At 38.5% G+C, this 11,663-nt stretch overlaps 1 pseudogene; it reads left to right on the plus strand.

Moving 5' to 3' along the window:
- Positions 1-11,663, plus strand: part of LOC114632737 — a 240,737-nt pseudogene that overhangs the window by 185,119 nt on the left and 43,955 nt on the right.

The following is an 11,663-nucleotide window of genomic DNA, read 5'->3' on the forward strand; positions in this document are numbered from 1 at the left end:
TCTCTCTCTCTCTCTCTCTCTCTCTCTCTTTCTCTATCCATTTGCCTTCAAAATTCATGATATCTTTGTTTGCAATAGCTGATTAGTGGTCCATTTGGAAATGAACTACATTATCTGAATCTATTCTTTGGTTTAGGGACATCAGACTCATTTGGAATTTTTGATTATTATAAATGAAGCTGCTATGAACATAGTGGAACGTATGTCTTTGTGAGATGGTAGAGCATTATTGGGTATACTCCTAGGAATGGTAGATCCTGGATGTCAATTAGAACTGTTTCGAATAATTTCAGAAACTTTCAGTTGAATTTCCAGGATGGTAATACAATACCAAGGTCTATATTTTACTTGAAGAAGAGTTTTGAGAGAATGGTTGTCTGGGATTGGCAAAAAGACACAAATGGAAGGCAAATTCTGGGTCCAAACTGACAACCTCTATTTGGTAAAGATTTTCCAGTCTGCTTCTCTCTTATGTTATGCTTTCTGTCTGAGGATCTGTCTGTCTACATTCCACTTGTTAGCCATTCTAAGGTATCTACCTGTCCATGTTCTAATTATGTGTGTGTGTGTGTGTGTGTGTGTGTGTGTGTGTGTGTGTGCCTGTGTATGTACTCCAATCAGCTCTCTCTTTATGTCCTAAAAATATACTCCGGTAGCTCCTCTCCTGTACAACACAGGTCTAGTTTTTACATATCAATCTAGTCATTTACTCCAGGTATTCATTTTATCCATACGTCAGCTTTCCATCATCCAGCACTTTGATTCTTAGAAGACGCTAAACATGTATTTTTTCCTAGGAGTAGAAATGCATTCAAATATAGGTCAGCCTTTGTTAAGCTGAGAAGATATGCTGGTTGGTTGGGGCACTGCCTTGAAATTTCCATTTTCATAAAGCCTGTTCCTAGTCTTGATCTGTCCTATGCTGATCCTGAATCCAAGAATCTATATGCGTTTATAATCACAAAAAAAAATTAGTTGTGTAGGATATACTGGGGCCACTACTCTCTAAAGTTTTTTTTTTATCTCCTTCCTCAGAATTTGTCTAACATGTTGACACAAAAGGAACCTACTTTTATTCCTTTAGATTCATGAAGCCCCTCATATAGTTGATACTGCATTTGTACATTTTGCATTGAATGGAAAATACACATTTTCAAACTTATATATTTAGCACTCTTTTCTTATATCCTTAAGGGGTGTCCTGAAGGTCTCAGTTTTTACCCTTTTTATAAGATATTACCATACCTACAACATCTGTACTTGAGCTGTTTTCAGTTATCAGGTAGACTTTTACCTCAAACTTTATGATATTCCTTGGTAGAAAATCATCCTCCACTTCTAGTAGGTTCAGAAAATATGTACATTATTATACAAACAAGACTACACCTGGAGAAAACATTGCTACTACTAGGGGCTCACACATGTGCATGGTCCTGGCAGCACAAACCATGGCACTCTATCTGAAACAAGGCCATTCTGGGCGAAACAGTTCAAGTTTCTACATCCAACCACAATGGAATAGTGTTTTCCATGCCTCACATTCTAGTAAGTAAGTGCTCTTCCTTGAGTTATTTGTCAAAGCCATTCTGATGTTTTTTTTTTCTTTTTTTTTTTTTTTATTGGATGTTTTATTTACATTTCATATGTTGTCCCCTTACCCCATCCCCCACCCACCCAGGAACCCCCAATCCCCTCACACCTCCTCCTTCTTCTTTGTGGATGTAACCTCTATCTACCCCCCCACTCCCACCTCCCCACCCTCAAAATTCCCACCCCCTGGGGCGTCCAGCCTTCATGAGGTCAAGGATCTCATCTTCCACCTGTGCCCAGCAGGGCCCTCCACTCTTATATATTCAGCTAAGGCCCTGGATCCCTCCCTAAGTGCTCCCAGGCTGGTGGTTTAGACCCTGGGAGCTGTGGTTGGTTGGTATTGTTGCTCTCCTCATGGGGCCACAAATCCTTTCAGCTCCTTCAGTCTTCACTCTAACTCCTCCATTGAGAACCCCATGATCACTTCAATGGCTAGTTGTGAGCATCTGCCTCTGAATATGTCAGACTCTTGAAGACCTCTGAGGAGACATCCATATCAGGCTCTTATCAGCATGCACTTCCTGACTTCCACATCAGCATCTACCTTTGGTAACTGCACATGGGATGGATACTCAGGTGGAAAGGTCTTCAGACGGCCCCTCCTTCAGTTTTTGTCCCTCGCTTTGTCTCCATATTTACTCCCTTGAGTATTTTGTTGCTCCTTCTAAGAAGGACCGAATCACCCCCACTTGGTCTTCATTCTTTATGGACTTCATGTGGCCTGTGAGTTGCATCTTGGGCATTTTAAGGTTCTGGGCTAATATCCAATAACCAGTGAGTGAATACCATGTGTGTTCTTTTGTGATTGGCTTACCTCACTCAGTATGATAATTTCTAGTTCCATCCATTTACCTAGGAACCTCTCAAATTCATTGGTTTTAATAGCTGAGTAATACTCCATTGTGTAAATATACCACATTTTTTTAATCCATTCCTTAGTTGAAGGACATCTGGGTTCTTTCCAGCTCCTGGCTATTATAAATAAGGCTGCTATGAACATAGTTGAGCATATGTCCTTATTATATGTTCGAGCACCTTCTGGGTATATGCCTAGGAGTGGTATAGCTGGATCCTCAGGTAATGCTATGTCCAATTTTCTGAGGAACCGCCACACTGATTTCCAAAGTGGTTGCACCATCTTGCAGTCCCACCAACAATGGAGGAGTGTTCCTCTTTCTCCACACCCTCGCCAGCATCTACTATCTCCTGAGTTTTTAATCTTAGCCATTCTGACTGGTGTGAGATGGAATCTCAGGGTTGTTTTGATTTGCATTTCCCTGACGACTAAGGATGCCGAGCATTTCTTTAGGTGCTTCTCGGCCATTCCAGTTTCTTCTGTTGAAAATTCTTTGTTAAGCTCTATACCCCATTTTTTAATAGGGTAATTTGGTTGCCTGGAGTCTAATTTCTTGAGTTCTTTGTATATATTGGATATTAGCCCTCTCTCAGATGAAGGATTGGTAAAGATCTTTTCCCAATTTGTTGGTTGTCGTTTTGTCCTATTGACAGTGTCCTTTGCCTTACAGAAACTTTGCAATTTTATGAAGTCCCATTTGTCAATTCTCGATCTTAGAGCATATGCCATTGGAGTTCTGTTCAGGAACTTTTCCCCTGTGCCCAAGTATTCGAGGCTTTTCCCCACCTTCTCTTCTATTAGTTTCAGTGTATCTGGTTTTATGTGGAGGTCCTTTATCCACTTAGATTTGAGCTTTGTACAAGGGGATAAGAATGGATCAATTTTCATTCTTCTACATGTTGTCCTCCAGTTGAACCAGCACCATTTGTTGAAAATGCTGTCCTTTTTCCACTGGACAGTTTTAGCTCCTTTGTCAAAGATCAAGTGACCATAGGAGTGTGGGTTCATTTCTGGGTCTTCAATTCTATTCCATTGATCTTCCTGCCTGTCTCTGTACCAATACCAGGTAGTTTTTATCACTATTGCTCTGTAGTACAGCTTGAGGTCAGGGATGGTGATTCCTCCCGAAGTTCTTTTATTGTTGAGAATAGTTTTCGCTATCCTAGGTTTTTTGTTATTCCATATGAATTTGAGAATTTCCTTTTCTAACTCTGTGAAGAATTGAGTTGGGATTTTAATGGGGATTGCATTGAATCTGTAGATTGCTTTTGGCAAGATGGCCATTTTTATTATATTAATCCTGCCAATCCATGAGCATGGGAGATCTTTCCATCTTCTGAGATCTTCTACAATTTCTTTCTTCAGAGACTTGAAGTTCTTGTCATACAGGTCTTTCACTTGCTTGGTTAGATTCACACCAAGGTATTTTATATTATTTGCAACTATTGTGAAGGGTGTCATTTCCCTAATTTCTTTTTCAGTCTGTTTATCTTTCATGTAGAGGAAGGCTACTGATTTGTTTGAGTTGATTTTATAACCAGCCACTTTGCTGAAGTTGTTTATCAGGTTTAGGAGTTCTCTGGTGGAAGTTTGGGGGTCACTTAAGTATACTATCATATCATCTGCAAATAGCGATATTTTGACTTCTTCCTTTCCTATTTGTATCCCTTTGACTTCTTTTTGTTGTCTAATTGCTCTGGCTAAGACTTCCAGTACTATATTGAATAGGTAGGGGGAGAGTGGGCAGCCTTGTCTAGTCCCTGATCTTAGTGGGATTGCTTCAAGTTTCTCTCCATTTAGCTTGATGTTGGCTACTGGTTTGCTGTAAATTGCTTTTACTATGTTTAGGTAGGGGCCTTGAATTCCTGATCTTTCCAAGACTTTTATCATGAAGGGATGTTGAATTTTGTCAAATGCTTTCTCAGCATCTAGTGAGATAATCATATGGTTTTTTTCTTTAAGTTTGTTTATATAGTGGATTACATTGATGGATTTCCGAATATTGAACCATCCCTGCATTCCTGGGATAAAACCTACTTGATCTTGATGGATGATTGTTTTGATGTGGTCTTGGATTCGGTTTGCTAGAATTTTATTGAGTATTTTTGCATCGATGTTCATAAGGGAGATTGGTCTGAAGTTCTCTTTCTTTGTTGGGTCCTTGTGGGGTTTGGGAATGAGTGTAATTGTAGCTTCATAGAATGAATTGGGTAGTGTTCCTTCTGTCTCTATTTTGTGGAATAGTTTGAAGAGAATTGGTATTAGGTCTTCCTTGAAGGTCTGATAGAATTCAGCACTAAAACCATCTGGTCCTGGGCTTTTTTTAGTGGGGAGACTTTTAATGACTGCTGCTATTTCCTGAGGGGTTATGGGACTATTTAGATGGTTTACTTGCTCCTGGTTTAACTTTGGTACCTGGTATCTGTCTAGGAAATTGTCCATTTCATCCAGGTTTTCCAGTTTTGTTGAGTATAGGCCTTTGTAGTAGGATCTGATGATTTTTTTAATTTCTTCCGTTTCTGTTGTTATGTCTCCCTTTTCAGTTCTGATTTTATTAATTTGGATACTCTCTCTGTGCCCTCTGGTTAATCTGGCTAACGGTTTATCTATCTTGTTGATTTTCTCAAAGAACCAACTCCTGGTTTTATTGATATTTTGTATTGTTCTTTCAGTTTCTATTTGGTTGATTTCAGCCCTGAGTTTGATTATTTCCTGCCTTCTACTCCTCCTGGGTGTATTTGCTTCTTTTTGTTCTAGGGCTTTTAGTTGTGCAGACAACTTGTTAGTGTGTGCTCTTTCCAGTTTCTTTTTGTAGGCACTTAGAGCTATGAGTTTTCCTCTTAGCACTGCCTTCATGGAGTCCCACAAGTTTTGGTATGATGTGTCCTCATTTTCATTGAAATCTAAAAAGTCTTTAATTTCTTTCTTTATTTCTTCCTTGACCAAGTCATCATTGAGTAGAGAGTTGTTCAGTTTCCATGTGCACATGGGTTTTCCATTGGTTTTGTCATTATTAAAGACCAGTCTTATTCCATGGTGATCTGATAAGAGGCAAGGGATTATTTCAATCTTTTTGTATCTGTAGAGGCTTGTTTTGTGACCAATTATATGGTCTATTTTGGAGAAGGTACCATGAGGTGCTGAGAAAAAGGTATATTCTTTTGTTTTAGGATGAAATGTTCTATAGATGTCTGTTAAGTCCATTCGGTTCATAACTTCTGTTAATGTCAAAGTGTCTCGGTTTAGTTTCTGTTTCCATGATCTGTCCATTGCTGAGAGTGGGGTGTTGAAATCCCCCACTATTATTGTGTGAGGTGTAATGTGTGTTTTGAGCTTTAGTAAAGTTTCTTTTATGTATGTAGGTGCCCTTGCATTTGGGGCATAGATGTTCAGAATTGAGAGTTCACCTTGGTAGCTTTTTCCTTTGATGAGTATGAAGTGTCCTTCCTTATCTTTTTTGATTAATTTTGGATGGAAGTCGATTTTATTTGATATTAGAATGGCTACTCCAGCTTGTTTCTTGGGACCATTGGCTTGGAAAATTGTTTTCCACCCTTTTATTCTGAGGTAGTGTCTGTCTTTGTCACTGAGGTGTGTTTCTTGTATGCAGCAAAATTCTGGGTCTTGTTTGTGTATCCAGTCTGCTAGTCTGCGTCTTTTTATTGGGGAATTGAGACCATTGATGTTAAGAGATATTAAGGAAAAATGATTGTGGCTTCCTGTTATTTTTGTTATTAGAGGTAAAGTTATGTTTGTATAGTTATCTTCTTTTGGGGTTGTTGGAAGATTACTTCCTTGCTTTTTCTAGGTTGTAGTTTCCCTCCTTGTGTTGGCGTTTTCCATCCATTATCCTTTGAAGTGCTGGGTTTGTGGGAAGATATTGTGCAAATTTGGTTTTGTCATGGAATATCTTGGTTTCACCATCTATATTGATTGAGAGTTTTGCTGGGTATAGTAATCTGGGCTGGCAATTGTGTTCTCTTAGGGTCTGTATGATGTCAGTCCAGGCTCTTCTGGCTTTTATAGTCTCTGGTGAGAAGTCTGGTGTAATTCTTATAGGTCTGCCTTTATATGTTACTTGACCTTTTTCCCTTACTGCTTTTAGTATTTTTTCTTTGTTTTGTGCATCTGATGTTTTGATTATTATGTGACGGGAGGTATTTCTTTTCTGGTCTAGTCTATTTGGTGTTCTGTCGGCTTCTTGTATGTTTATGAGCATCTTGTTCTTTAGGTTAGGGAAATTTTCCTCAATGATTTTGTTGAAGATATTTACTGGCCCTTTAAGTTGGGAATCTTCATTCTCATCTATACCTATTATCCTTAGGTTTGGTCTTCTCATTGTGTCCTGGATTTCCTGGATGTTTTGAGTTAGGAGTTTTTTGCTTTTTTCATTTTCTTTGACAACTGTGTCAATATTTTCCACCGTATCTTCTGCATTTGAGATTCTCTCTTCTATCTCTTGTATTCGGTTGGTGATGCTTGCGTCTGTGACTCCTGATCTCTTTCTTAGGTTTTCTATCTCCATGGTTGTCTCCCTTTGAACTTTCTTTATTGTTTCTATTTCCAGTTTCAGATCCTGAATGTTTTTGTTTAATTCCTTCTTTGTGTTTTCTTGCATTTCTTTAAGGGATTTCTGTGATTCCTCTTTAAGGGCTTCTATCTGTTTACTTGTACTCTCCTGTATTTCTTTAAGGGAGTTACTTAATTCCTTCTTATAATCCTCTATCATCATCATGAGAAGTGATTTTAATTCTGAATCCTGCTTTTCAGGTGTGAAGGGGTGTTCAGGGCTTGCTATATTGGGAGAACTGGGCACTGATGATGCCAAGAAACTTTGGTTTCTGTTGCTTATGTTCTTGCGCTTGCCTTTCGCCATCTGGGTAACTCTAGTGGTGCCTGCCCTCTCTGTGTAAGATTGGAATCTGTATTTCCAGTTATCTTGCTTATTGCAGAGCTCCTCGGAGTCCAGAGGTCTCTGTGGTCTTATGCCCCTAATCTCCCGGGTGGAAGAACTCCTGGGACTCAGGCCACCTCTTGGATCTGGTAATCCTTCTGTTCTGAGTGCAGTGGGTTCTCGATGACTCAGGATTCAGTTTCAGCTGCTCTGAGTGCAGTGGCTCCTAGATGACTCAGGATTCAGTTTCTCCACAGGACAGGAGCAGACCAACTCTGTGTCAGCTGCTCTGAGTGCAGTGGCTCCAGCTGCTCTGAGTGCAGTGGGTCCCTGATGACTCAGAATTCAGTTTGAGCTGCTCTGAGTGTAGTGGTTTCTCGATGACTCAGGATTCAGTTTCTCCACAGGACAGGAGCAGACCTACTCTGTGTCTGCTCCAGTCCCAGGGACCAGGCAGGGGCCGAAGGGAAGTGGAATTCCGGAGGGGCAGGGTTTGGGTAGCTGCTGTGCCCTAGATGTCCCTGGCTCCCAGATGTATTTCTGGGGCTTAGGGAGTGAGATGGAGTTCTTACCAGCTGCTCTGAGTGCAGTGGCTCCTGGATGACTCAGGATTCAGTTTCTCCACAGGACAGGAGCAGACCGACTCTGTGTCTGCTCCAGTCCAAGGGACCAGGCAGGGGCCGAAGGGCCATTCTGATGTTTTTAAGGTGCAATCACAGAATGGTTTTGATTTGTATTACTCTGATGACAATAGATATTAAGCATTTCTTTAAGTCTCTCTCAGCTGATAGAGATCTCTCTATTAAGAGTTCTTTGTTTAACTCTTTACCCCAATTTTAATTTGATTGTCTGGTTTGTTGTTATCTAATTCCTTGAGTTCATTTTATTTTTGGATATGAGTCTTCTGTTACAAGTAGGGGTAGTGTAGTTTTTTCCCAGTCTATAGCTTACCATTTAATTCTATGGATGATATTATTTCCCTTAAATTCTTTTTTATAGTTTTAGGAGATCCAATTTATAAATTGTTGATCTTAGAGCTTGATAAATTGCTATTCTCTTCAATATGTTGTTCCCTGTACCATTGTATTCAAGACTGTTCCCCGCTGTGATTCTTTATCTTTGCTTGAGTTAAGGAGTAGCTCTATTTAAAGAGGAATTTTAGCCATGTTTGAGCATGTGTTTCATTGTGGAAAATGGCTTCAGTACCCTAGCCATAGCTGCCTAGAAGTCAGTTGTCTCTTTGCCTGCAGACGAAGATGTAGAACTCTCAGTTTCTCCTGTACCTTGCCTTTCTGGATGTTGCCATAAACTTGCCTTGATGATAAAGAATTCAGTCGCTGTACTTGAGTTCCTATTTTATGTTTTAAGCTTAAAATTTTCTCTTCCATCTCTTATGTTGTGATGATGATTCTTGTGGCTAGAACTCCTGGTCACTTTTCTAGGTTTTCTGTCTCCATTTTGACTCATTTTCTGTATTCTACACTGTTCCTATTTCTCCTTTCATATCTTAACATTTTTACTTACTTTATCTATTTGATTGTATTGTCCTGTACTTCTTCATATTAATTTTTTTCTCATTATGGGTCTACTTCTTTAATTGAATTTTCTTTTATTTTTTGGAGTGAATTTCTGTAAATATATTTTATTTATTTCTTTTTAAAAGGACTCCATCATCTTCACAAGATTATACTTAAGGTTATTTTCTTGCACTTCAGGATTGGTCAGATACAGAGCTGAGGGTTATAGGATAGATATTTTTAATTATGTTATTTCCTAGTTTATAGGAAATTATGAAGTTTCTGGTGTTCAGAGACCTGGTAGTCCCTGATAGGTATTGGACTCTGCCACTCCAGGTCCAACTGGAAGTTCCACATAGCCCGAGGCCTCTGAAATTTCAGGATGCCATTCTTTGCCATGGGTAGCAGCAAGCTTCTAGGATTGTAGGCAAAGACAGTAGTCTCAGATATGTTAACATTTATGTTTGTCTATGGCATAGGTATCCCTCAATGAAAGCATTCAGAGCTTGTGGTTACTGAAGTCAGCAATAATCCTGGATTGCATGTAGTGCTAAGAGTAGAAGATGAAGCACAGTGTGGGTGGGGCAGACTTCATGGCTGCTGTGCTTTCCATGGAATACAGGAGTGAGAGGATTGGGAATCTCGCCTGATATCTTGGAAGGCAGCATGCCTCCCAGGAAGCAGGCAGAGCTTTGGCACAGTGAATAGAACTCAGATTTTTGGATTCTGAAATTATTATTTAAATAATGTGTAAGTGTTCAAATATCAAGTAATGAAATTCTTACTTAATTCTAAATAAAGTTTTACATAGTAATATGATTGAAAAAATGAATTTATGCACATAAAGACTATCATGTTGAAAAATTATCAATTTCTTCAGGATTTATCTTTCTCTGTGAATATTCCTTAACATATGAGAAAATTGTTAAATTCTCTATTCTCATGTGCTGGACACATGTTTGAGAAGATATACTTATGATTTTATTATATATATTTCCATGTTTTAAACATTTTTGACCATATTCTATTTTTGACTTAATTTTTTTCTTTTACTTCCTCACTTGTATATGATTCATTGGCTCACTCCTAGTCACCCCCTCATACAATATTTCCCCAATTTCCTATTTCCTTCTACTTTCAGTAGGTAGTGTATACCCTAAAAATGGAGATTCAATTCTACTCCAGGTAGGTGTTTCCTCTCCAACTAAGGCCATAAGGCCAGAGAAGGCAGCTCAGGTAGTAGAACATATACCATGTACAGACAACGGGTTTTAGGAAAGCCTCCATTCTTGCTGTTATTACCCACAGGATGGGTAAGGTGCACACCTGCTATATATATGTCTAGATCCAGTCCATGCATATTCTTTGGTTGGTGGCTTAGAATCATAAGTCCCCAAAGGTCAAGGTTGGTTGACTCTGTTGGTCTTCCTGTGAAGTTCATACTGCCTTAATGGCCCTGAATCCTACTTCTTTTTCTTCCTTAAGAAACTCAAGCTACATCCACTGTTTTTCTGCATTTGTCTCTATCTCACTGAGTCAGCAGATGGGTGGAAACTCTCAGAAGTAACATGTTTCTGTCTGCAAGCTTAACAAAATATTATGTCAAACAATGTAAAGATTGTTGCTTGCATATGTGATGTATGTCAATTTCATCCAGTTTTTGTGGATATTTTTAATTTAAATGTTTCTGGGTGTGTAGGTGTCTCTATCACTCTTTTGGGGTTCCTGACTGGCTAGAGGAAGTCACCTCTTCAGATTGCATATCTGTAATATAGTGAGGCACAGCTAATGTCACCTCCATTGATTAGTTGGTTTCTCCTGTATCATTGATAACTGACCTTGCCCATTTGGAGACTTCCATTTGTTTTCATAATCTTCTAGCCCTCTCTCCTGTCCTTTTCTACACATGATCCTGAAACCCTCATCTGACTCCCTTACCCACCCAATTCTCCAAGTTCCCTTTTCTCCATCTGCCTATTATGGCTATTTTATTCCACTTTCTAAATGAAATTCCTTGGTAGCACATTCATCAAGTGTAGGTACTTTTGGTCTTAGTAGTGTAAAATGGTACATGTATTTTATGGCTAATATCTACTTTTAACTAAGTAAATACCATGTGTGTCATTTTGTGACTGGTTACCTCAAAGAGGATGTAAATATCAAGCTCTATCCATTTGCTTGCAAAATTCATGAGTTCTTTGGTTTTGGAACTGAATATTATTGTGTTGTATAAATGTACCAAATTTCTTTATCCACACTTCAGATATGCTTTCCATGTAGGTTGTTTACAGTTTTTGGCTTTTACAAATACAGCTGCTATGAACATAGATGATCAAATGTTTTTATGGGATGATCAAGAACTTAAGATTTTATCATATATTATTCCTTATTTTCTTATAAATATTCCCTGTGATTTGTAATATATTGCTTAATCTTGCACTATCATTCAGTCATAAAAGAAGAATTGTATACCTTCATTTCTTTTTTTTTTTTTTTCGTTTTTTTGAGACAGGGTTTCTCTGTGGAGCCATGGCTGTATATATCCTCATTTCTATCATTGAAAATGTGGTTTGTTTTCATATTGATAATTCATTTTCACAGAGGAAATATTTTTTTAATGAATGGGTGACGGTTGTCATATTTTGTTACAATTGGTACTGTTATAATGTATACAAAATTATTTCATTCATAATATTATAAAATATACGACATATTTCAAGAAAAAACTTCTAATATCTATTATGTTTCAAGTTCATTGCAGAATCCATACAGGAGAGAAACCTTACAAATGTAATGAATGTGGCAA

The sequence above is a fragment of the Grammomys surdaster genome, unplaced genomic scaffold (assembly GCF_004785775.1).
Source record: "Grammomys surdaster isolate TR1022 unplaced genomic scaffold, NIH_TR_1.0 412, whole genome shotgun sequence".
NCBI lineage: Eukaryota > Metazoa > Chordata > Mammalia > Rodentia > Muridae > Grammomys > Grammomys surdaster.